The 26,138-nt window shown below is 41.9% G+C and overlaps 1 protein-coding gene across 11 annotated transcripts in view; it reads left to right on the top strand.

Annotated features, from left to right (window-relative positions):
• EPB41L5 (erythrocyte membrane protein band 4.1 like 5) overlaps positions 1-26,138 on the top strand; it is a 145,001-nt gene that overhangs the window by 62,759 nt on the left and 56,104 nt on the right. The gene's annotated exons all lie outside the window — the stretch shown is intronic.

Genomic DNA, 26,138 nt, shown 5'->3' with positions numbered 1-26,138 from the left:
CACTATTATTTTGGCTTAACTAACTGCAAGGTGCTTTGCTTTTGATGATTGGGCATATTTTTACTTCAGTTCCAAATAACTTGATTAGTTTCTAAGATGGAGGGGATTCCCCACCTTGTTTTCCGTTATCCTCTTTTTTCCCTCCCCCCACCGTGTTTTCCGTTATCCTCTTTTTTCCCTCCCCTCCCATTTTCCGTTATCCTCTTTTTTTCCTCGCACCCCCGTTTTCCGTTATCCTCTTTCTTCCCTCCCCTCCTGTTTTCCATTATCCTCTTTTTGCCCTTTCTCCTTGAGAGTGTGGTGGGGGTAGTGTGTGTGTGTGTGTGTGTGTGTGTGTGTGTGTGTGTGTGTGTGTGCATGTGGGCACACGCTTAAAGTATAAACAGTGAGGCTTCTGAATGTCACATTTTAGTCTTTATTTTTTTAAGCCATTAAGAACAGTGTTTTCAGTTTCTACTGAAGACGCAGCTCCAGTAATGTTACCACCAAGTCTTATTGGCAAGGAGACATAGAGCTGAAACTTCAACTAAAAAAGAGCTCATTTAATATGTGCTTACCTCTTAGATTAATATGGAATGAGAGTCTGGTTTTGTTTGCATCTGTATTATGACACTAAATCTTTATAGTTTTCCAGTTTTAATTGGTACATATTTAGGCATTACTCAGTTCCTTTGATGCAGCCTATATAAAGAGAGAATGCTGAATCTAAGAGTATTGAATTTCAAGAAAAATGAAAAATTTGGAGCTGTATGTCCTTCTTTATGTCATCGTACTGAGGCCTCCTTTGTGGAAATGGAGCAAAATGGTGACCCTCAGGCCCAGGGAGCCTCAGTGTGTGGCAGTAGGCATGGGACTGAGTATGGAGCTGGCCTGTCTCAGAGCTGACGGGTTCCCCAGCCTTAACCTAACATGCATTCTGCGTTTCAGCCTTTGTTTCTGCATGCTTTGATTCTTATTACTACTTTCACATGAATTATAACAGTCCTCCATTAGAAAGTGGTACATTAAAAAAATTTGGAAATGCTCCCTAGGTTTGGACAGTTGGGCAGAATAGTGGACAATTCTATTTCTGGCAGATAACTTTTAACCAGTTTAGTCTAAACCTACTCCCTGTTCGGTTCTTTAGCTTTTTCTTGCCATCTTCTAAATGACACCATTATTTCAGTGAATGATTTGGTATGTCAGTAACCTAGAATTATCCGATATTTAAGCTGTCTTTTGAGAATTAATATATTTTAAATCTATAAACTATTTATAAACAAAAACTGAATACTATTTGGAAAAGCTTGCATATGTAGGGGAGAGCATAAACCTAATTTAACTTTCTAAATTTTCAGAGACCCTATATTGAAGGTTGTGAGTTTTATGGGTTAGATCTGATGAATAGCTTGTATTTCAGTTGAAGGAAAGATGATAATTTTATTGTAAAAAAAAGAAGCTTCCAAGTTTGTTCTGAAAACCCTTTTAGCTAATTTATTTTCAGTTTCCTTAAGGAAAAAAGGTGCAGATTCATGTTTTGGTTGAAGAGAATGTCTATTCTTAGATATTTTTATAATTGGGGTGATGTTTTTTCCTTTGTAGTTATGTTAAATATGTGCTGCCCTTTTTGTCACGTCACAAAACCTAGGCAAATGTTTTCTTTCTACTGAAGGACTCTGATGATTTCTAACCAGAAACTGCTTGTGTGCATGTGTCCCTCTCTTACTTCAATAGGCCTGTTTACAGATGTGAGAAAAGGTATCTAAGATGCTCACTAAACTCCTGGAGGAGCTTAATCTCATCACATTATCTGTACCTGTTGAATTTCATGCATTAGGGAAGGAACAATGTTTCTCCATTGTTAATTGGAAACATTGATGTCAAATTACATGGCCTCTGCTGTGAGGGGAGATTTTTTTTAATGCTCTTTCTGAATTTTGTTTCCTGGATTTCAGTTCTGTGAAGTCAGTTGATCAGGGAAATAACTTTTCACAATTGCCATTTTCTATATCTGGCTTTGTCCTAATGTAGAATTGTCCTTTCAAATACTTGAATTAAGTAGATAATAAGTATATTTTCTTGTCTTTAGAACCTCAGACAGCATTTCTGCCTTTGATTTTGATAGCAACATCAGGGACAGATGCAGAGCATCTTGCTCTCTGTGAGAGTCCCTCTTTATTTCACTCACCTAAGTGACTCTGATGGCTTATTCGTGTCTCCGTATTGACGCGTGACTTTGTGGATTTTCCCCTTTGTCGTTCTTGAGCATCTCACTGTGCCGGGGCGTCCTTGTAGCAGCAGTGCATGCTGGTCACACAGCCTGCTTCTTTTTTACCTCTCACACCTCTTCCTGCATCTCACTAACTGTGCTCCCCTCCCACCCAACCATCCAGGCTCCCGGCTGCCGGTGACGCTGTCAACGTGGTGAAAGCCAGTGGGACACAAGGGCCTTGTCCGCACCCCAGCCTGCACACAGAAACTACCCTGACCTTGTCCATGAGCACAGTGTGAAGAATGTAGGAGTCCAGCAGGATGCTCATTTTCCTGGCCCTGCAGCCATGACTGACATATGAGTGTTGAGCCTCTCAGGCCTTGGGACTCTGTTGTGCAAGTTGATGGTGTACATTTTCTAGAGCTTATAGAGGATCGATCACATTAGGCAAATTTGGGAGAAGTTATTTTATACTGAATCACTCGCTGGGCAGTGTTGTTTGTAATTGAATTCTTCTCTGAAAGGAAAAGGGATCTGAAGACGCTATATGCCATCAGTGATGATGACAAATATTTCTGTGTTGCAAAGGGTATGTATATCATAATTTTGGAAAGGTTTTTCGTGATTTTAACATGTTAACACATCACTCGGAAGAAGTCTCAGGAGAAGGTTTGTGTTTATGAACAAGCTGCCCGTTATCACCCCCACCCCATGCTGTGCCAATAGATCGAGGTTAGCAGAATCAGACGCTGAAATCACACACAGAAGGAAGCATGTCGAGGCCTGATGCAGTGGCCTCTGGTGATATTTTTCTAAAACTGCTCTGATACACTATTTTTAATATTTCTGAAGTGACTCAGGCCTTAATTTCAGTTAAGTGCCTAAGATTCTATAATTTTAATTAATGTAATTTTAAATTAAGAACTTACTTTTTAATAAACACTAGTATTTTAAAAATAGCAGAAGATCTAGAAATCACAGGAATGTGACTCATGTGGAGAGAGGAGTCTGAATGGTTACTTCTGCATGATGAACTGAATAACCAGTGGTGAACTGAATGGTTATATTGCTACTGAATGGTTGTACAAGATGGAACATGTATTTACTTTTGTCTTTCACTTTTCTCATTTATCTCATGCATCTGATAGATTTCCCAGGTTTGCAAACAGCCTCGTAATCTGGCCTTGTACAACCTCTAAAATAAAATTCTGAAGCCAAAACCATATCACTTGTAATACGTAATCACTCTCACCTTTTGCATAGGTTACTATTTTTGGTCCTTTATGAACTTCAGAATGTAATTGTCCAAGCTCTTTGGTTTAATTCATAGGGCAGATTAACTGGAGGAAGTATATTTCTGATGTAATGGGAAATGATGTAAGGGAACCATTTCTTTTGTCTTTTTAGAGTTTGAAAAATTTTAACAAAATTTTCAGGCTTTTAAACTATATATATAGTCCTTTGAAGGTGTTTTATAGTCTGAGAATTCATAATACTTCAAGATAATGAAGCTTCCTTATAGACAACGTAAGCTGTTTACCGTCCTGCCCACCTCAGAGGTCAGTCTTACACATCTCTGCCAGACAAAGGTCAAGTTTCAGCGGGCCTTATTACTGGGCTCTTGGCAGATACATTACAACTTGTCAGTAGAAGACGTAAGTAAGCAGAAGTAAGTAATATTCAGGGGATGAAATTTATAGGCAGGTTTCAATCTGAATTTATCACAGTAATAATTATTCTTTAATGCATCTAAATATGAGCAGATACACATCTTAAATAGTCCAGCTCCCTACCTCTGCAAGTCCATCATCACAGTGTGCTTACAAATGGCCACTAATGGTACCCCTCATAATTATTTTAGACTTTACATAGCTCAGATTCTAATTGTCAAGTGTTGTCACTGGTGATTTCTTTCTTAAAGGAATTTGAACCATAACATTTTAAGCACAGAAACTCCGATTTATGCCATTCAAGAAAAGATTTCGTGGGTATGAATATGATTAAGATCTTACTATTTCTGTAAAAGAGGCATAATAACAACACAGCTTTCTGGTCTCTTAGAAAGTCCTAAAGTTTGACTTGTCTCACTTTAACATTAATCTTGAAGCCTGAAGGTCAAACTGCTGATACAGTGCCACACATGTGTCTTACCAGAATCTCAGCTTTGGGAAATACGGAAGGATTGTCAGAGTAAAGCTCTTCCGTTTATATGGAAAGTGGTCATTTCTATACTTAGAATTTAAGTTAATTGATACTGTTACATTTAAGTGATGGGAGAATCACATCACGGTTTTTCTTTGTTTGAAAACCTTGTTATAAAATAGTTTATTTGTAAATTCCTGATGGTAGAAACTGGGTTGGAAGGGTGATGGGGCAAGAAGGCAGCAAAGGGTGGGGGGAGCAAAGGGCTAAGCCTGGATAGTGTAGAATCAAACTTGTCTACTTTATACAAGTTCCTATGCTTCAGGATTTCATAGCAAATATTAGGAATACTTGTTGCTACTGGTATTTTCAAGATGGATATACACGTTATTTCCAGAGGTATGAAGAATTTACAGGTGGCTCAACCTAAGTTAAATAAACTATCACCAATCTGTTTATACTCTGCGTTTTATTCTGCCTGAAGGGTCAGTGATCGCACATTCTTGATTAGGGACCTAATATACCCCAGAAGCACCTTACTTGGTTATTTACTATCCTTTTGATCCGAGGGAGCCATCAGCCTAGGATGCTAGGATCATGTGATTCAACTTCAGTGCTTTGGCTAACTTAACATAATTAATTTTAACATCTTGAATTAAGTTGGTTATGTTTCAACTGCATTTTTATAGACAGAGAAACTTATAGAAACAGCAAAGTTAGTCACTTTCACACATGAAAATACATGCGCTGTTAAGATCATTATTTCTTTTGATGGTAAAAACACTTCTAAGGCATTTACCTATCCCTAAGTATAATCTAACCTTTCTGATCTTGATAGGGTAATCATAGATATACTTTTAAATGAATTTACAGAGAAAAAACTTTATTTGTCCTGTTATGTATATCTCAATATGTTAAAAAGCAACCAATATACAAATATTGTAATATCAGTACAATTCAAATAATTTTTTAAGGGAAGAGCTTTTTTTTTTTTTTTTTTTTTTGCAGTACGCGGGGCTCTCATTGTTGTGGCCTCTCCCGTTGTGGAGCACAGGCTCTGGACGCGCAGGCTCAGTGGCCATGGCTCACGGGCCCAGCCGCTCCGCGGCATGTGGGGTCTTCCCGGCCTGGGGCACGAACCCGTGTCCCCTGCATCGGCAGGCGGACTCTCAAGCACTGCGCTACCAGGGAAGCCCAAGGGGAGAGCTTTTTAATTAAGGTGTTGACCCAGAAAATGTTATTAGTTATAACACTTGGGTCATTCTTTATTGTTAAGATTGTCCAGGATGTAAAGGTGCCATGTGAACATGTCAGGGTTATAAAACTGAAGTATCTCCTGAATGGAGGGCAGGGACACAGCTTATTTTGTAGGATAAAATAATTAGCTAAATCTTAATTATGGAAGTTTCTCTTAATTACTAGATTTTTACATATTTACTTGGTTGATACACTAAAAATATTTTGATTAGTAACCTTGCTTAATAACTTTCATGTGTCCTGATGTCATGTGTTTCATCTTTCCATCTTGCCAGACAGGAAGATAGATGACAGGGGTGGGGAGTTGGGGGCTGTGGTGCTTTGGGGTTTCAGGATGAAGAATGTTTTTGTGGGAATGACTCTGGCTTTACAGACACGAGCAGACTCATCCTCAGCTTTGACCCCATTTACTTCCATGTGTACTCACAGCTGCGAACTGAGCAAAGTGGGAGGAAGATGGTTGTCCCACGTGAATGCAGCATGCTCTGATGGTGGGGTAGTCATTGTTTGAACCATGATGCTTTAACTGCCTTGGTCAGAACAGACCCTTCACTTGTGAATCATCGTTAATTGCTTGGAAACACCATGATTTTTTGTATGTTAGGCTTTGAGTATTGGGTTTGAAAGTAATATCACATTGCGTTAATTTATTTTATATCTTTGGTATATAGGACTTATATGATTTGTAAGAATAAAATCATCTTGCACTAATGACATTTAATCCCTTTAGCCCCACATGCCTCTTATATTTTAATACACACTATACCACACTGTCAGTTATACCTTGCTTCCAGGATTGTTGCAAATGCTTGCCTGTGAGATGCTTCTAATGTAAGGGATAGAATTTGAAGATACTTCTGTGGTGGGGAAACCCCTCTCTCCATGTGCGTCTGTCTCATGCATAAAATATGACTTGTCAGATCTTTTCTAGATGTTGAACCGTGTGAATTTAGGTATGGTATTCTTCCTCAGCTCCCCCTTTAAAAGAACATAAAAATTTCTCCTCCTCTCTTCATATAAATTACCTTTTACTTGAGTCACATGAAATCATGGTGAGAATTTTGTCTTGCTCAGTTGACATTTGCTGTGGTGGTAAAGATACTAGGACACAGGCATGTGGAAGATGTGTTACGTAACTTCATTTCATTCTTCAGTTCTTTTTTTTTTTTAAACTTTTCTCTTATTCATCTACTCTTTATGTCTCTTTTGGGGGGGCGGGGGGGCCTCATCGCACGGCTTACAGGATCTTAGTTCCCCGACCAGGGTTTGAACCTGCTCCCTTGGTAGTGAAAGTGCAGAGTCCTAACCCCTGGACTGCCAAGGAATTCCCTTTTGACCCTTGCTAATTTGTAACACACTAGCTGCTTTGAGCTATTTGCATTCATGGGAAGGATCATAATATTAGCCTCAGAGAATTAGTGAATTGAGAAAATTTCAAAAGAAATTTGGGAAAGGAAAGAATATTTCTGTGGCTTTTTAAATGACAACCTTTTAATATTTATGCTGAAATGGAAAAACAAGTGTTCCTGCTTTTCCTGAAGGAATTGTTCTCACAGACTTTGTTTTTAGATGATTACCTAAGCCCCTGTGCTCCTAAGAACAAGCTGTGGCCTTAATTCTAGGTGAAGGTGCTTGAGTGAACTTTTTCCATTTTGTCCCTGACAGCTGGCCAGCACTCTGTTTATGCTGGCGTGGAGGAGAGATACCTGACCTGGAGCACAGCATTCTCCAGGGAGTGTGACTGAACCTCCCTCGGTGGGGTAATAAACCTGTACCTCCTCCTCTTGAAAACAGGTTCAGCAGCTGCAGACCTCATTTCTCGTTGTTGAAGGAATTCTTGTTTGTTTGTTTTTAACTAATTTTAATAAAGCAAAAAGAAATGAGATACACACCAGGGTATGGTTAGGATTTGTAAGAAGTTGCAGATTTCTTAATAAAGGTTTGGTCTAGAGACACGACTGATTATTGTTAATATTAAATGAAAAATATTTTTAATTACTAGGGGTGGAGTAAAAGAAAAGAATGAAAGATAAGAGATGATACTAGGAAGAGAATTGCTGGCTTGATTTTTCTTGTGGAACTAGTTAGAGGGGTATCCAGAGAAACCATGGAAACATCCCAACATGTAAAGTACCACTAGAATGTATATTATTACACAGAAGTTTCTTATAACAAAGTTATGTTTGTAGCCCAGCCACTAGCTTCAGTGATGATTTAATGGCAGACTTGCTAAGAGTTTGAAGATAAGACCCACTTTTAACAACTTGTATTATTAATTCTTTCTGGCTGGGGAGCAACTTCTTTCTTCCACCAGAGCCCTTGGAAGCCTTTAGAAAGACCTGGGAAGATTTGGTACCGTGGGGTGTGCAGGTTATCCCTGGCTGGAATAGCAGTGACCAGTATTTGCGTAGGTTGGAAAGGCATCGACTGGCTGTCTGAGGAGTTTGGATTTGGTGAAGAGGCCTGTGGCAATTATTGCAAGGTTTTAAGTGAAAGAGCTTGAGAATCTTGTATCCATATCTCCTTTTTTGATTCACCTCATTGTTTGCTGAATATATACCAGAGCACCTCCTTCTTTCTCGCTTCCTTACACAGTCACTTACAATTACTCCTTTGCATGGATCCTCAAATCTCAAATTTCTTGGCCCTTCTGCTATGGTATACATCTAGTTAAATTCTGGATTTAATCCTGGTTAAATCCAACTCTGTCTGCTGTGCATATAGATGGTAAATGTGAAAATGCAGTATCGTTAAACAGTCCTTATTTTTTTTAAGATTTATTATTTGTATTTATTTTTGGCTGCGTCGGGTCTTAGTTGCGGCACGTGGGATCTTTTGTTGTGGCGTGTGGGCTCTTCTCTAGTTGTGGAGTGCAGGTTTTCCCTCTCTAGTTGTGGCTCGCAGGCTCCAGCGTGCGTGGGCTCAGTAGTTGCAGCATGCGGGCTCAGTAGTTGCGACGCACGGGCTCAGTAGTTGTGGCGCATGGGCTTAGTTGCTCCATGGCATGTGAGTTCTTAGTTCCCTGACCAGGGGTCAAACCCTTGTGCCCTGCATTGTAAGGCGGATTCTTTACCACTGAACCACCAGAGAAGTCCCTAAACGGTCTTACTTTAAATGTTGGCCGTTGAGCTCAAGTTGGGCCTTCAGTGACGCCTGAAATCCCGTCACATTTCCTTAATCTGTTGACTTTCCCGCTCTGCCGGCAGTAGTTTCTCCTCTTTCAAACCCCAGCCATCCCCTCACCTCTCACTCCTCACTCCTCAGCCTCAGGTCACGCTCTGGCTTCCTGGTTCACCGAGAAGATAAGTGACGAGACGAGATCTGCTGTACCCTCCCACTGCCTGATCAGTTAACTGCTCTCTAGCGGGCATCTGTGCTCGGCCCTCCCACCTGTGCCTGGGATGAATCGGCCCCGGCAAAGCCCCGCAGTCCGTCTCACGTGCCCTCCTGGAGACTCTGCTCACAGGGCAGCGGGAGACCCACTGGCCTCGGTCCCAGAGCCTTGTGCTTGTCTTGACCCCTGTGTCTCTCCCCATCAGCCAGCAGGTCCTGTCAGTTCTGGCTTCACAGCACATCCATAAGCCGCTTGTCCCCGTCTCTGCTGCGCCCGCCCTGTCTCCCTTTCCTCTTACCTGCCCCCCCCCCCCCCCCCCGCCCTCGCCTCCTTCCTGTCTCGTGTCCCCCCCCCCCCCACCGCCGGCAGCCACGGCGCTGGTAGCTGAGACCAGTCACGTCCCGCCTCTGCACACTCCAAACCCCAAATCACACACTGACAGAAACGTGGCTTTCCCACTCCTTGACTGCGCTCACTTTGCTCCAAAGACTCGCTCCGCCGTAGCCAGCGCGTTCCATGTCTGGGCCTTTGCACTCCTCTGCCTGGGTGGCCGTCCTCAATCACCTGTGGTTCATTCTGACACCTTCAGGCCTCCTGTCAGAGCACTTTCCTGACCTCTCTGCCCCAGTCTCCTTGTCCCCCTTACCTTGCTTCACGTTCTTCTCACCTCACTTCATTTTACATGCATGGTTACTTGTTGGTCGTCTTTATATCCTTCAGTAGAACGTCAGCTCCATCAGGGGAGGGCACTTCGTTTACTTCTTCTCCCTGCCCGGAGCAGTCCTGGGCTCACTGCTCCATAAACGGTAGTTGATGGATTGAGTGAATGAATGCTGAGCTCATCTTGGCAAACTTGATGGTACAGAGATCGTCAAAATGCTGTCCCCGGCTTCAAGAAATTTACTCCAGGTGTGGAGAAGGGCAGTTTTACAAATTACAGGTACAAGTGCTAAGTCGTTAGGTAGTAAGCAGGGTCGTAGAAGGCAGACGAGGTTGAAGCTAGAGAAGGCTTCCTGGTGGATAAATCATTATGGACCAGAGGGCTGTAGCAAAAGAAAATTTTTAAGTAGCCAAGGGCAAGGTGTAGTTGAGGAATGATGAATGGGGTTGAGAAATGAGTATAGAATTCATGAGGCTGTTTAGTAATAATGGCAAGCAGACATTTGAGCACTTCTGTGCCTGGCCTTGTTCTGGAGGTGTCGCAGTTACCATTTACTGGAGCAGGTCATCTGATCCTCATAGGAATCTATAAAGTGTTTAGGTCAGTGAAGAGAGATAGAATATGTAATTTCTCCAAAGCCACATTGCTAGTACATGGTAAGGCTGGGCTTCAAACTCAGACAGCTTGGTCCTAGAGCCCAGACTGATGTCTGCTATACTGACTCCATGACAGTGAAGAGCTGGGTGAGGCCTACACTGCTTTAGAAAGAGGACTCTGGCAGCAAGGAAGAACAAATGTCAGTTGGTGGAAGACAGGGGTAATTAAAATGTGCTGCATCCATACTGTAATTTTTGAGGAATGAGGAAAATCTACACGAGCTGCTTATTGGAGTCTTGTCAGTGCTACATTGTTGAGTTACAAACTCAAGTGAAGTGTCTGTGCGAGGTATGTCCCCATTTTTGTAAAAGCCACCAAGCCATATATCTATTTATAAGTGAACAGAAAATGGGCCTGGATAAACAGTGAATTTTCAGAGAGTGGGGATAAGGGAGACATTGCTTTTCTTAGCTAGCATGTACTACTTTAAATAAGTAAATACGGATTAAAATGCCCTAAAATGGAGAACAAGGCAGATGGCTTCAGTTCATGCAGGTAAGTGTCCCTGGAAAGGAAGGAGGTGGACAGACGTGATAATGTCCTTACACGTCCCTTTGTGCATTTGTGAGGAATGCATGTGTCCTGGGTTGTTGCCAGGAGCCACAGAGTGAAACTAACGTGTAACTGTGTGTTTGAAGGCGTCAGCATATTCACAGAGGTGTTACAGCTGTCATCACTCTTCAAATTTCGGGACATGTCATCATCCCCCAAGGAAACGCCTCACCTGTTAGCAGTCTGCCCACTGTCCTCGCCCCGCAGGCCTGCAAACACCAATCTGCTTTCTATCTCTGCGGACTTGTTCATTCTGCACATTTCCTGTAGGTAGAATTGTACGATATGTGACCTCTTGTGTCTGGCTTCTTTCACTTAGCACAGTGTTTTCAGGATTCGTCCATGTTGTAGCCTGTATCAGTATTTGAATCCTTTTAGTGGCTCAATAAATTCCCATGCATGATATACAGCATTTTGTTTGTCCATCAGTTGGTGGACATTTGGGTTTCTGCTTTTTGGCTGCTGCGAATATTCACGTACAGGTTTTTCTTTTTTTTTTTTTTTTTTTTCTTTACGCGGGCCTCTCACTGTTGTGGCCTCTCCCGTTGCAGAGCACAGGCTCTGGACGCGCAGGCTCAGCGGCCATGGCTCACGGGCCCAGCCGCTCCGCGGCATGTGGGATCTTCCCGGACCGGGGCACGAACCCGTGTCCCCTGCATCGGCAGGCGGACTCTCAACCACTGCGCCACCAGGGAAGCCCAAGGTTTTTCTTTTTTTATGAACATGTGTGTTCATTCATTTTGGGCATATATATACATAGGAGTGGAATTGCTGGGTCATATGGTAACTATGTTTAACTGCCAGATTGTTTTCCGAAGCAGCTGTACCAGTTTACATGTCCACCAACAGTTGTGTCTTGTCATTTTCATTATAGCCATCCTAGTTGTTGTGAGGGTGGTGTATCCATTGTGGCTTTGATTTGCATTTTCAGGAGGCTAATGATGTTGGATTTTTTATAAACATATTGGCCATTTGTGTATCTTCTTTGAAGGCATGTCTATACATATCCTTGCCCATTTTTACATTGGGTATAATAATCTCATTTCTTTATCTGTAGCATCTAAAATTCTGTCTCCTTTTTAAGAATTAATTATTTTTGGCTACATTGGGTCTCCGTCGTTGCACGCAGGCTTTCTCTAGTTGTGGCAAGCGGGGCCTACTCTTCGTTGTGGTGTGTGGGCGTCTCATTGCGGTGGCTTTTCTTGTTGCGGAGCACAGACTCTAGGCACACGGGCTTCAGTAGTTGTGGCACGTGGGCTCAGTAGTGGTGGCTCGCAGGCTCTAGAGCGCAGGCTCAGTAGTTGTGGCGCACGGGCTTAGTTGCTCTGCGGCATGTGGGATCTTCCCAGACCAGGGCTGGAACCTGTGTCCCCTACACTGGCAGGCTGATTCTTAACCACTGCGCCACCAGGGAAGGCTTCTGTCTCCTTTGTTGTTTGTGGGTTCTTTTCTGGAGGCAAATCTGTTTATCAAGTCTTTTCAAATAACTAATGTTTTACTTAAATTTTCTGGTGCATTGTCTTTGTGAGGTGGAATGTGTGGAGTGAAAGTAAGGCACTGTGACACATTAAACAAGTCTTCAAGTTGTGAACAGCTCTTGTACCAGGACAACTAGTATTTGTCTGTTTTAGAGACAAAAAGTAAATTTTGTAGTTTACATCTACAGAAGGTGGGATGCTCAGGGGTGAATTACTCATTTTATCAAATTGTATTTTTTAGAATTCTGTCTGTTGAATATTACTTATTTGTAGATTATAATCCCATGTCTATTTGCAAGTTGCAGTGGGACAGTTAAATAAAACTTTCTGGATGAAGGGCAGTAAGAATGTTCCATTTGAATGATGTACGTATTTCCCTCGGGAAGACAAGATAATGTACAGTGAGTCTGTTCAGGTGGTTACTGAGCGCTGGGTGCCAGACTCACGGATGTCTCCTTTCTGTCGCTGTGTAATGACTTACCTGGAAATACAGAGACAAAAATCCTCAGGTGGTTTTTGCAGACAGGCGTCAGTCAGGGGAGGTATTTTATCTGAAGTTACCTATGAAAATTTCAGTAACAACAGCACACAAGCAACCTGGGGATGAACCACAGCCTGTCCTAAAAGGCGGGGTGTGATGGGTGAGTGAGGAAAGATGGTTCACTCTTAGGATCTTTGTGACTCAAATGCGTCAACCATGGTTTTCATAGAAGATGAGAAACAAAGGAATCCTGCTGTTTTCTTGGCTTTGTTTTGAGACAGAGTAATTGAAAGAGAAACCCTTGCTGACACCACTCACAACAGATGTCCTTCTTTTTTTTTTTTTTTTTAACATCTTTATTGGGGTATAATTGCTTTACAATGGTGTGTTAGTTTCTACTTTACAACAAAGTGAATCAGGCATACATATACACGTGTTCCCATATCTCTTCCCTCTTGCATCTCCCTCCCTCCCACCCTCCCTATCCCACCCCTCCAGGCAGTCACAAAGCACCGAGCCGATATCCCTGTGCCATGCGGCTGCTTCCCACTAGCTATCTACCTTACGTTTATTAGTGTATATATGTCCATGACTATCTCTCACCCTGTCACAGCTCACCCTTCCTGCTCCCCATATCCTCAAGTCTGTTCTCCAGTAGGTCTTGTCTTTATTCCTGTCTTACCCCTCATGACATTTTTTTTTCTTAAATTCCATATATATGTGTTAGCATACGGTATTTGTCTTTTTCTTTCTGACTTACTTCACTCTGTATGACAGACTCTAGGTCTAGCCACCTCATTACAAATAGCTCAATTTCGTTTCTTTTTATGGCTGAGTAATATTCCATTGTAGATACGTGCCACATCTTCTTTATCCATTCATCCGATGATGGACACTTAGGTTGTTTCCATCTCCGGGCTATTGTAAATAGAGCTGCAATGAACATTTTGGTACATGACTCTTTTTGAATTTTGGTTTTCTCAGGGTATATGCCCAGTCGTGGGATTGCTGGGTCCTATGGTAGTTCTATTTGTAGTTTTTTAAGGAACCTCCATACTGTTCTCCATAGTGGCTGAACCAATTCACATTCCCACCAGCAGTGCAAGAGTGTTCCCTTTTCTCCACACCCTCTCCAGCATTTATTGTTTCTAGATTTTTTGATGATGGCCATTCTGACTGGTGTGAGATGATATCTCATTGTAGTTTTGATTTGCATTTCCCTAATGATTAATGTTGTTGAGCATTCTTCCATGTGTTTGTTGGCAGTCTGTATATCTTCTTTGGAGAAATGTCTATTTAGGTCTTCTGCCCATTTTTGGATTGGCTTGTTTGTTTTTTTGTTATTGAGCTGCATGAGCTGCTTGTAAATTTTGGAGATTAATTCTTTGTCAGTTGCTTCATTTGCAAATATTTTCTCCCATTCTTAGGGTTGTCTTTTGGTCTTATTTATGGTTTCCTTTGCTGTGCAAAAGCTTTGAAGTTTCATTAGGTCCCATTTGTTTATTTTTGTTTTTATTTGCATTTCTCTAGGAGGTGGGTCAAAAAGGATCTTGCTGAGATTTATGACATAGAGTGTTCTGCCTATGTTTTCCTCTAAGAGTTTGATAGTTTCTGGCCTTACATTTAGGTCTTTAATCCATTCTGAGCTTATTTTTGTGTATGGTGTTAGGGAGTGATCTAATCTCATACTTTTACATGTACCTGTCCAGTTTTCCCAGCACCACTTATTGAAGAGGCTGTCCTTTCTCCACTGTACATTCCTGCCTCCTTTATCAAAGATAATTTGACCATATGTGCGTGGGTTTATCTCTGGGCTTTCTATCCTGTTCTGTTGATCTATATTTCTGTTTTTGTGCCAGTACCATACTGTCTTGATAACTGTTGCTTTGTAGTATAGTCTGAAGTCAGGGAGCCTGATTCCTCCAGCTCTGTTTTTCGTTCTCAACATTGCTTTGGCTATTCGGGGTCTTTTGTGTTTCCATACAAATTGTGAAATATTTTGTTCTAGTTCTGTGAACAATGCCAGTGGTAGTTTGATAGGGATTGCATTGAATCTGTAGACTGCTTTGGGTAGTAGAGTCATTTTCACAATGTTGATTCTTCCAATCCAAGAACATGGTATATCTCTCCATCTATTTGTATCATCCTTAATTTCTTTCATCAGTGTCTTATAATTTTCTGCATACAGGTCTTTTGTCTCCTTAGGTAGGTTTATTCCTAGATATTTTATTCTTTTTGTTGCAGTGGTAAATGGGAGTGTTTTCTTGATTTCACTTTCAGAATTTTCATCATTAGTGTATAGGAATGCGAGAGATTTCTGTGCATTAATTTTGTATCCTGCAACTTTACCAAATTCATTGGTTAGCTCTAGTAGTTTTCTGGTAGCATCTTTAGGATTCTCTATGTATAGTATCATGTCACCTGCAAACAGTGACAGCTTTACTTCTTCTTTTCCGATTTGGATTCCTTTTATTTCCTTTTCTTCTCTGATTGCTGTGGCTAAAACTTCCAAAACTATATTGAATAAGAGTGGTGAGAGTGGGCAACCTTGTCTTGTTCCTGATCTTAGTGGAAATGCTTTCAGTTTTTCACCATTGAGGATGATGTTGGCTGTGGGTTTGTCATATATGGCCTTTATTATGTTGAGGAAAGTTCCCTCTGTGCCTACTTTCTGCAGGGTTTTTATCATAAATGGGTGTTGAATTTTGTCTAAAGCTTTCTCTGCATCTATTGAGATGATCATACGGTTTTTCTCCTTCAGTTTGTTAATATGGTTTATCACATTTATAGATTTGCGTATATTGAAGAATCCTTGCATTCCTGGAATAAACCCCACTTGATCATGGAGTATGATCCTTTTAATGTGCTGTTGGATTCTGTTTGCTAGTATTTTGTTGAGGATTTTTGCATCTATGTTCATCAGTGATATTGGCCTGTAGTTTTCTTTCTTTGTGACATCCTTGTCTGGTTTTGGTATCAAGGTGGTGGTGGCCTCATAGAATGAATTTGGGAGTGTTCCTCCGTCTGCTATATTTTGGAAGAGTTTGATAAGGATAGGTGTTAGCTCTTTTCTAAACGTTTGATAGAATTCACCTGTGAAGCCATCTGGTCCTGGGCTTTTGTTTGTTGGAAGATTTTTAGTCACAGTTTCAATTTCAGTGCTTGTGATTGGTCTGTTCATATTTTCTCTTTCTTCCTGATTCAGTCTTGGCAGGTTGTGAATTTCTAAGAATTTGTCCATTCCTTCCAGGTTGTCCATTTTATTGGCATAGAGTTGCTTGTAGTAATCTCTCATGATCTTTTGTATTTCTGCAGTGTCAGTTGTTACTTCTCCTTTTTCATTTCTAATTCTATTGATTGATTTGAGTCTTCTCCCTTTTTTTCTTGATGAGTCTGGCTAATGGTTTATCTATTTTGTTTATCTTCTCAAAGAACCAGCTTTTAGTTTTATTGATCTTTGCTATTGTTTCCTTCATTTCTTTTTCATTTATTTCTGATCTGATTTTTATGATTTCTTTCCTTCTGCTAACTTTGGGGTTTTTTTGTTCTTCTTTCTCTAATTGCTTTAGGTGCAAGGTTAGGTTGTTTATTCAAGATGTTTCCTGTTTCTTAAGGTGGGCTTGTATTGCTATAAACTTCCCTCTTAGAACTGCTTTTGCTACATCCCATAGGTTTTGGGTCATCGTGTCTCCATTGTCATTTGTTTCTAGTTATTTTTTGATTTCCTCTTTGATTTCTTCAGTGATCACTTCGTTATTAAGTAGTGTATTGTTTAGCCTCCATGTGTTTGTATTTTTTACAGATCTTTTCCTGTAATTGATATCTAGTCTCATGGCGTTGTGGTCGGAAAAGATACTTGATACAATTTCAGTTTTCTTAAATTTACCAAGGCTTGATTTGTGACCCAAGATATGATCTATCCTGGAGAATGTTCCATGAGCACTTGAGAAAAATGTGTATTCTCTTGTTTTTGGATGGAATGTCCTATAAATATCAATTAAGTCCATCTTGTTTAATGTATCATTTAAAGCTTGTGTTTCCTTATTTATTTTCATTTTGGATGATCTGTCCATTGGTGAAGGTGGGGTGTTAAAGTCCCCTACTATGAATGTGTTACTGTCGATTTCCCCTTTTATGGCTGTTATTATTTGCCTTATGTATTGAGGTGCTCCTATGTTGGGTGCATAAATATTTACAATTGTTATATCTTCTTCTTGGATCGATCCCTTGATCATTATGTAGTGTCCTTCTTTGTCTCTTCTAATAGTCTTTATTTTAAAGTTTATTTTGTCTGATATGAGAATTGCTACTCCAGCTTTCTTTTGGTTTCCATTTGCATGGAATATCTTTTTCTATCCCCTTACTTTCAGTCTGTGTGTGTCTCTAGGTCTGAAGTGGGTGTCTTGTAGACAGCATGTATATGGGTCTTGTTTTTGTATCCATTCAGCCAATCTGTCTTTTGGTGGGAGCATTTAGTCCATTTACATTCAAGGTAGTTATCGATATGTATGTTCCTATTCCCATTTTCTAAATTGTTTAGGGTTTGTTATTATAGGTCTTTTCCTTCTCTTGTGTTTGTTGCCTAGAGAAGTTCCTTTAGCATTTGCTGTAAAGCTGGTTTGGTGGTGCTGAACTCTCTCAGCTTTTGCTTGTCTGTAAAGGTTTTAATTTCTCCATCATATCTGAATGAGATCCTTGCTGGGTAGAGTAATCTTGGTTGCAGGTTTTTCTCCTTCATCACTTTTAGTATGTCCTGCCCCTGCCTTCTGGCTTGCAGAGTTTCTGCTGAGAGATCTGCTGTTAACCTTATGGGGATTCCCTTGTGTGTTATTTGTTGTTTTTCCCTTGCTGCTTTTAATATGCTTTCTTTGTATTTAATTTTTGACAGTTTGATTAATATGTGTCTTGGTGTATTTCTCCTTGGATTTATCCTGTATGGGACTCTCTGTGCTTCCTGGACTTGATTAACTATTTCCTTTCGCATATTAGGGAAGTTTTCAACTATAATCTCTTCAAATATTTTCTCAGTCCCTTTCTTTTTCTCTTCTTCTTCTGGAACCCCTATAATTCGAATGTTGGTGCGTTTAATGTTGTCCCAGAGGTCTCTGAGACTGTCCTCAGTTCTTTTCATTCATTTTTCTTTATTCTGCTCTGCAGTAGTTATTTCCACTATTTTATCTTCCAGGTCACTTATCCGTTCTTCTGCCTCAGTTATTCTGCTATTGATCCCATCTAGAGTATTTTTAATTTCATTTATTGTGTTGTTCATCATTGTTTGTTTCATCTTTAGTTCTTCTAAGTCCTTGTTAAATGTTTCTTGCATTTTGTCTATTCTATTTCCAAAATTTTGGATCATCTTTACTATCATTATTCTGAATTCTTTTTCAGGTAGACTGCCTATATCCTCTTCATTTATTAGGTCTGGTGCATTTTTATCTTGCTCCTTCATCTGCTGTGTGTTTTTCTGTCTTCTCATTTTGCTTATTGTACTGTGTTTGGGGTCTCCTTTTTGCAGGCTGCAGGATTGTAGTTCCCATTGTTTTTGATGTCTGTCCCCAGTGGCTAAGGTTGGTTCAGTGGGTTCTGTAGGCTTCCTGGTGGAGGGGACTAGTGCCTGTGTTCTAGTGGATGAGGCTGGATCTTGTCTCTCTGGTGGGCAGGTCCACGTGTGGTGGTGTGTTTTGGGGTGTCTGTGGACTTATTATGATTTTAGGCAGCCTCTCTGCTAATGGGTGGGGTTGTGTTCCTGTCTTGCTAGTTGTTTGGCATAGGATGTCCAGCACTGTAGCTTGCTGGTCGTTGAGTGAAGCTGGGTGCTGGTGTTGAGATGGAGATCTCTGGGAGATTTTCGCCATTTGATATTATGTGGAGCTGGGAGGTCTCTTGTGGACCAGTGTCCTGAAGTTGGCTCTCCCACCTCAGAGCCCCAGCTCTGACTCCTGGCTGCAGCACCAAGAGCCTTTCATCCACACGGCTCAGAATAAAAGGCAGAAAAGGTAGAGAGAAAGAATTAGTAGAAGTAGGAAGAAAGAAAGAAGAAGGGAGGAAGGAAGGAAGAAAGAAAGAAGAAAAGGAAAGAAAGAAAGAAAGAAAGAAAGAAAGGAGGGAGGGAGGGAGGGAAGGAAAGAAGGAAGGAGGGAAGGAAGGAAAAAAAAAGAAAGAAGGTACAGTAAAATAAAATAAAATATAATAAAGTTATTAAATTAAAAAATAATTATTAAGAAAAAAAAACGGACGGATAGAACCTTAGGACAAATGGTGGAAGCAAAGCCATACAGACAAAATCTCACACAGAGGCATACACATACACACTCACAGAAAGAGGAAAAGGGGAAAAATCATAAATCTTGCTCTCAAAGTCCACCTACTCATTTTGGGATGATTCGTTGTCTATTCAGGTATTCCAGAGATGCAGGGTACATCAAGTTGATTGTGGAGTTTGTTTTTTTTTTTTCTTTTTTTTGCTGTACGCGGGCCTCTCACTGTTGTGGCCTCTCCCGTCTCGGAGTACAGGCTCCAGACGCGCAGGCTCAGCGGCCACGGCTCACGGGCCCAGCCGCTCCGTGGCATGTGGGATCTTCCCGGACCGTTCGTGCCCCCTGCATCAGCAGGCGGACTCTCAACCACTGCGCCACCAGGGAAGCCCGATTGTGGAGCTTTCATCCGCTGCTCCTGAGGCTGCTGGGAGAGATTTCCCTTTCTCTTCTTTGTTCTCACAGCTCCCAGGGACTCAGCTTTGGATTTGGCCCCGCCTCTGCGTGTAGGTCGCTGGAGGGCATCTGTTTTTTGCTCAGACAGGACGGGGTTAAAGGAGCCGCTGATACGGGGGCTCTGGCTCACTCAGGCTGGGGGGAGGGAGGGGCGCGGAGTGCGGGGCGAGCCTGCGGCGGCAGAGGCCGGCGTGACATTGCACCAGCCTGATGAGCGCCATGCGTTCTCCCGGGGAAGTTGCCCCTGGATCCCGGGAACCTGGAAGTGGCGGGCTGCACAGGCTCCCCGGAAGAGGGGTGTGGATAGTGACCTGTGCTCGCACACAGGCCCCTTGGTGGTGGCAGCAGCAGCCTTAGCGTCTCCCGCCCGTCTCTGGGGTCCGTGGTTTTAGCCGCGGCTCGCGCCCGTCTCTGGGGTCCCCGCTTTTAGCCACGGCTCGTGCCAGTCTCTGCGGTCCGCGCTTTTAGCCGTGGCTCGCGGCGGTCTCTGCGGTCCGCGCTTTTAGCTGCGGCTCGCGCTCGTCTCTGGAGTTCCTTTAAGCAGCGCTCTTAATCCCCTCTCTGCGCGCACCAGGAAACAGAGGGAAGAAAAAGTCTCTTGCCTCTTTGGCAGCTCCAGACCTTTTCCCGGACGCCCTCCCGGCTAGCCGTGGTGCACTAGTCCTCTGCAGGCTGTGTTCATGCTGCCAACCCCAGTCCTCTCCCTGCGCTCCGATCGAAGCCCAAGCCTCAGCTCGCAGCCCCGTCTGCCCCGGCGGGTGAGCAGACAAGCCTCTCGGGCTGGTGAGTGCCGGTCGGCACCGATCCTCTGTGCGGGAATCTCCCCGCTTTGCCTTCCGCACCCCTGTTGCTGTGCTCTCCTCCGTGGCTCCGAAGCTCCCCCCTCCGCCTCCCACTGTCTCCGCCCGAGAAGGGGCTTCCTGGTGTGTGGGAAACCTTTCCCCCTTCACAGCTCCCTCCCACTGGTGCAGGGCCCGTCCCTATTCTTTTGTCTGTTTATTCTTTTTTTCTTTTGCCCTACCCAGGTACGTGGGGAGTTTCTTGCCTTTTGGGAGGTCTGAGGTCTTCTGCCAGCATCCAGTAGGTGTTCTGTAGGGGTTGTTCCACGTGTAGATGTATTTCTGGTGTATCTGTGGGGAGGAAGGTGATCTCCGCGTCTTACTCTTCCTCCATCTTCCCCTCCGCCTCCAGATGTCCTTCTTTTAATACCCCTCCCCTTGCTTACACCTTCTGCTCCCGCCCCATTTAGTTTGAAGCAGATGGTGGCTCAAGGGCATGCGTGGAATGCGTGGTCTCTGTGTCTCCTGGCCTGGCGGGGCGTGCTCACACAGCGAAAAGTTCGCAGGCCCCCTGTTTTCTGCCCTTTTTCCTCCCCAGCAGTAGCCACTTCAAGTTGGGTGGTTTTGGATTGTTGTGTGCTGCTTGGAATAGCTCGAATGACCATTTGAGATTTCATTTGGGTTTCTATTCTTGTTAAATGGTAGTCTCCATACTGGGTACGTATAAAAGTTAATAGCTCCATTATTCAGTGACTAGTTGTTGAGTGCCTGCTGTATACAGGCGCGGTCCTGTGTTCTGGAAAACAGTGATGACCAAGACATAAGTTCCTCCTCTCATGGCACCTACATTCTAGTGAAGGAGACCGAAAGTAAATATACAAACCAGGTGCTGTGGTTTCCATAGTAGTAGATGCTGCAAAGAAAATAAGGAAGTGCCGGTGCAAGCGACTGCAGGGTGAGGGGCAGGCAGGCCTCTAGGAGACGCTTCCATTGAGGTCCGCGTGGCATGAGGGTCAGCCGTACAGAGGAGGAGGAATGTGTCGGGAGAGCCAACAGCTGGTACAGGGGCCTTTGAGTTGACTTCTGAGGGTAGAAAGAAAGCCATGTGGGCGGAGCATTAGTAAAAGGAAGATGTGGGTACGATCAGGGTTCTGAGGGCACTAGGCAGGGGCCCAGTCAGGTGGGCCTTGCATTCCAGGGGCAGTGATTAGGGTTTTATTCTAAGTGCATTGGGGAGCCTGTGGCGGACCTCAGGTAAGGGAGCAGCGTGTCCTGTACACTCTTTCTGAAGATGACTTTTTGTATGGAAGATACAGGGCAAGTGTGGACTTTTGTTCCTGACCAGCTGAGAGTAAGTTTCAGAGATTGTGAGCCCACACATCCAAATTCTTCAGCAGGTATTTTTTTTAAGAACAATAACATTCTTTTACTGTGTACGAGGCACTTACCACGTGCATCCAGGGAATCAGATATAATATAGTACTATTACCTAATATATGCTGTCCACATTCAGTTTTCCTGGTTGTCCTAATCCTGTCTTTTAGCGCAGCTTCTTTGGTCCAACTCAGGATTCTACGTTAGCCTTTTGCTGTTTCTTGAGTGTCGGTCTGCAGCAGTTCCTTGCCTTCTCTTTACCTTTCATAACATTTGCATTCCTAAATAGTGTAGGTTTATTGTTTCATAGAATGTCCCTAATTTGGATTTAAGTGATTGTTTCCTCACTATTCAAGTTACGCATTTTTGGCAAGAAAAATACGTATCTGTATGCGTCTGTCCAGACGCCACGTGTCTATAGTGAATCACATCAGAGGGTACTTGGCGTCACTTTGTCCGTTACTGGTCGGGTTAACTTTACTTGGTTGAAGTGATGTCCATCATGTTTTCCCACTATATAAGTTATCTTATTTTGACAGTTGAAAAAAATATCAGGTACTTTGTGTAAAGTTATCTTCTTTTGTAATTGAAAAAATATCAGATACTTCGTCTAAAATTCTGTCTGAAAAAATATCAGATACTTTGTCTAAAATTCTGTCTCCCAACAAATTTTCACCTAATGGAGAAAATTAGCTGTTACTTAACGATTGTTCCAAAATATGCTAAGCATCATTCTAAACTGATTAGTTGTTGTTCTACAGGGAGAACTTCTGCTTATCTATCTACTTACACGTGGATTCATGAATGTTCTTATTCAGTTTCAATTCAATGTATTATATAGTCCATGACCATTGTTATTTCTTTTGATGGTCAGAACTGGCCCAGATTTGGCCAATGAGAACCCTGTCAGACTGAATCCTATACGTCTTAACGAGTGCTCCCATTTTTAAACCACTTTCTTTTCGGCATAAGGGTTTCCCTACTCTTCTTGTACTTTCCTTCCCTTAGCCCTGAAGTCAGCCATTTCTTTAAGAGCCCCAGTTCCTTTAAGTTAAAATGGTATTTGGGAACCCAGATCTGGGCACTACTTATGTTCATTGCTGCTGTAAACATCATTATCCAGTGGATAGAGTTTAAAAATTGATACTTATGTTTAAATCACAAGTTCATACAGATACTCTTAATTCCAGTCCAATACCTAGGGTTCTTCCCCCCCACCCCTGTTCTTGATTTCCATTTCCCTTCTCTCCTGGTGGGAAACCTAACTCCCAACAGCATTCATATCTCCATGTCTGACCACTTGTGTAACATATGCTCAGTAGTTTCAGAATTGCTCTATCCGTACCATCATCAACAACAAACCTACTAAGTAATGTTCAGTATTTCTTCAGTTCTTCCTCCTTATGCTGAGAGTAAATAGGTAAAGTACAGTGCTTAAAATTCACTTGGATGAATTCCTTTTTTCTCCCTGTGATTACGGCATTCCTGCTTGGTAAACACATCTTAGTTTTTCTAGGTATTGCGACACTCCCCTTCACTGGAGATGACGTGTATTTTTCTTGCAGCTTTATTGACATACACTGATACACAATAAAATACCTTTGTTTAACGTGTTTGATAAGTTGTGGCTCACACAGGCCTGTGACAGCCGCACCGTGAGCAAGATTAATGATGGATATGTTCAGTGTGGTGTCGCTTACATTTCTCTTTTTATGAGCATACTTTTGTATGTTTGAGTCATTTGCATATTCGTTTCTGTGAATTGACTGACTGTTCTTATCTGTAGTGTCCCCTCCCCACCTTTTAAAACAGGGCTGTTGGCCTTTTTCTTCTCTATTTTTAAGAGGTTTTCAATGTCTGTTAGGGATATTAACTCTATAATATCAGTCACTCAGAAAATACTAATTGCAAATATATTTTCAGTTTGTCCTTTTACTTTGCTTTTAGTAAGTTTTAAATTTTTATGTAAGTGAATCTATCCATCTTTTTTCTTCAGTAGTCTCTGGATTTTAATAGTTAGGAAGGTTTTTCCCACTGTCACATTTTAGAGGAATTCAGCCATTTTTGCTGGATTAGGGTTAGGGTTGCGCTTGTATGGTTTCATTTTTCTTATATTTGAATCTCCGATCCACTTAGAATTACCTCATTTTAAGGTGTGAATAATGAATCTGTTGTATTCATTTCTAGATGGCTTTCCAGTTGTGTCAACACTGGTTTTTAAAAATTTTATCATGGTGCTGGGACAACTGGATCTCCACATACAAAAGAATGAAATTGGACCCCTACCTCACATCATATAAACAATGAACTCCAGATGGATCATAAACCGAAAATTAATAGCTAGAACTATAAAAGTCTTAGAGGAAAACATAGGAGCAAATCTTTGCGGCCATGGATCTAGCAGAGGTTTTTTTAGACATGATATCAAAAGCACATGTGACAAAAGAAAAAATACATTGAAATTCATCAAACATTAAAACATCCTTGATGTTTCAAAGGATGTCATCAAGAAAATGAAGAACAACCCATGGAATGGGAGAAAATATTTGCAACTTCTGAGTTCTGTGGAATGACTTAGGTTTTTTCTAGGCTTTTCCTACTCCTAGAGAGGGTTTAGCTTTCTACAGTCTTTCTAATCAATGACCACTTGCTCATCTGTTCCACTACCTTCATATTTTTTTCTCTTGCCTTTTTGTGTTCCTTATGCATGATTTGTTTCCTTACACTGTCACTTTAGACTGGTTTTATGAGAAAGCAAGAGTAAATCTTGCATGTTCCGTTTGCAGTGTTTAATCCCACGTAGATGTCTTTTGGAGAATTTCTAGTCACATCTCCTCTAATACTGCCCCTCTTCCGTTATCGAGACAATCTTCAGTGTCTATTAAGTGTATGTTGCAGCTTTCAATCTATGTTGGTCTCTGTATTTCCTGTCTTTCATATTTGCCATGTCTTTATATCTAGAGGATTCTTGGTGGTTTTCTTAATTTTTATCTTCTAATTCAATAGTTCTTTAACTCTGTCTAGTCTGCTGTGTCCCGACCTCTGCTGAATGTTTAATTAACGAATCATTTAATTTCTCATTTCTTAGAATCTACTGTTACAGTTTCATAAGCTCCTTCCCTGTTTTATTGATTCTGCCCTTCCTTTATGTCTTTCAGCACATTTAATATACGTACTTTAAACTCCTTTTTAGATTATACTATTCTTTCTACTTCCGCAGCTATAAATGCTCCTGTTTCTTGGGTTCCTTTGGTTGTCTGTCTTAGCATCAAATTTCATTACATGCTTTGTAATTTTTGGTTTGTGAGTTCAGCTTGCCTTGTTTTCTTTCAGGGGTTTTTTCTTCTCTTCTTCTCCCCATGCTCACCCTTTCCTGTAAGGCAGTTCTGAAGTTGCCCCAGCCTGACTTTTTGAAATCCTCAGCTCTGAAGAAGGTCTTGCAATAGGGTCTTTCAGAGAAACTGCCTCCAGTACTGACCAGCATGTGGTGCTTTGATTGTCTGTTGCACAGATACTTCTAATTCTTCCTTCATTGCAGGCAAGCACTTTCTTTTCATTTGAAATTGGAGTAGTGACTTGAGCTTTGTCACCTCTGTGCCTGTCTAGAAGATACAGTCCCGGGTCTCACAGCATGAGTCTGTTCACTGCCTCACAGGAGCAGTCTCAGGTTTCATTTCCTCCAGGGAGTTGCATCTTTGACCCCAGTGCCTGTTCCCCCTCTCAGCTCCCTGAGTTCCTCCTGGCTCGAGCCCCAGTTCACTACTGGGAGTTTATCACTGTTGTTTTTGGAAATGGCTGAATCCTCTGCTTTGAATACAGTATTCATCTATTCAAGGTCAGCTGTATTCATCTATTCAAGGTCAGCTATTCAAGGTCAGCTCCTCCCTTTCTAGCCCATCATTTGTATGTATAAAGACCGTCCTATTTTTAGTAACTGAAGCATACTTTAAGTTACAGAAAGTCTTCAGTTCTAATCTTACACCCAATTTAAAGATTTCCCCTTCGCCCCCCATACGTGGGATGGGGGTGGTTTCTTCTTTTAACCTTCACTTTTCCCACTTATTCTTGTGCTTACTTTCAGGGTTGTGGAAGAAGAAAGAGGAAAGGGGCAAAGTCTGATGTGAATGGTGCTGTTTTAATCCAGCTAGGTGTCATGGCATAAATATAAGTGCCAGTTCTTTTGTGCTACACATAGTATGTTTTTTCAGAGGCTCTCGTAAAACCCATCACTGCCCCAGAATAGGTAATATACTTCATATTTCATTTTTTGCAGCTCTTTCCCTCCCCTGTATCCTGGGCTCATCTCTTGCCAGTGAATACGCTTTTATTGCTTGAGTCATCTTACCCTCGGACACTTGTCTCATGGGTGGAGTTCCATTGAATGGGCTTCAAGCTGGACTTAAACTTGGCTCAAAGGAAGTGCATAAGTTTTGTCTTTTCTCCTAACTTTTAATTTTGGAAAACTTCAAGCCCACAGAAAAGTTGAAAGTATAGTGGATGAATAGCCATATGCCCTTCCCCC

Source organism: Phocoena sinus, chromosome 7 (genome assembly GCF_008692025.1).
Source record: "Phocoena sinus isolate mPhoSin1 chromosome 7, mPhoSin1.pri, whole genome shotgun sequence".
NCBI classification, from domain to species: domain Eukaryota; kingdom Metazoa; phylum Chordata; class Mammalia; order Artiodactyla; family Phocoenidae; genus Phocoena; species Phocoena sinus.
Note: the sequence above shows the minus strand (reverse complement) of the source record. Positions and strands in the feature narration are given on the sequence as shown.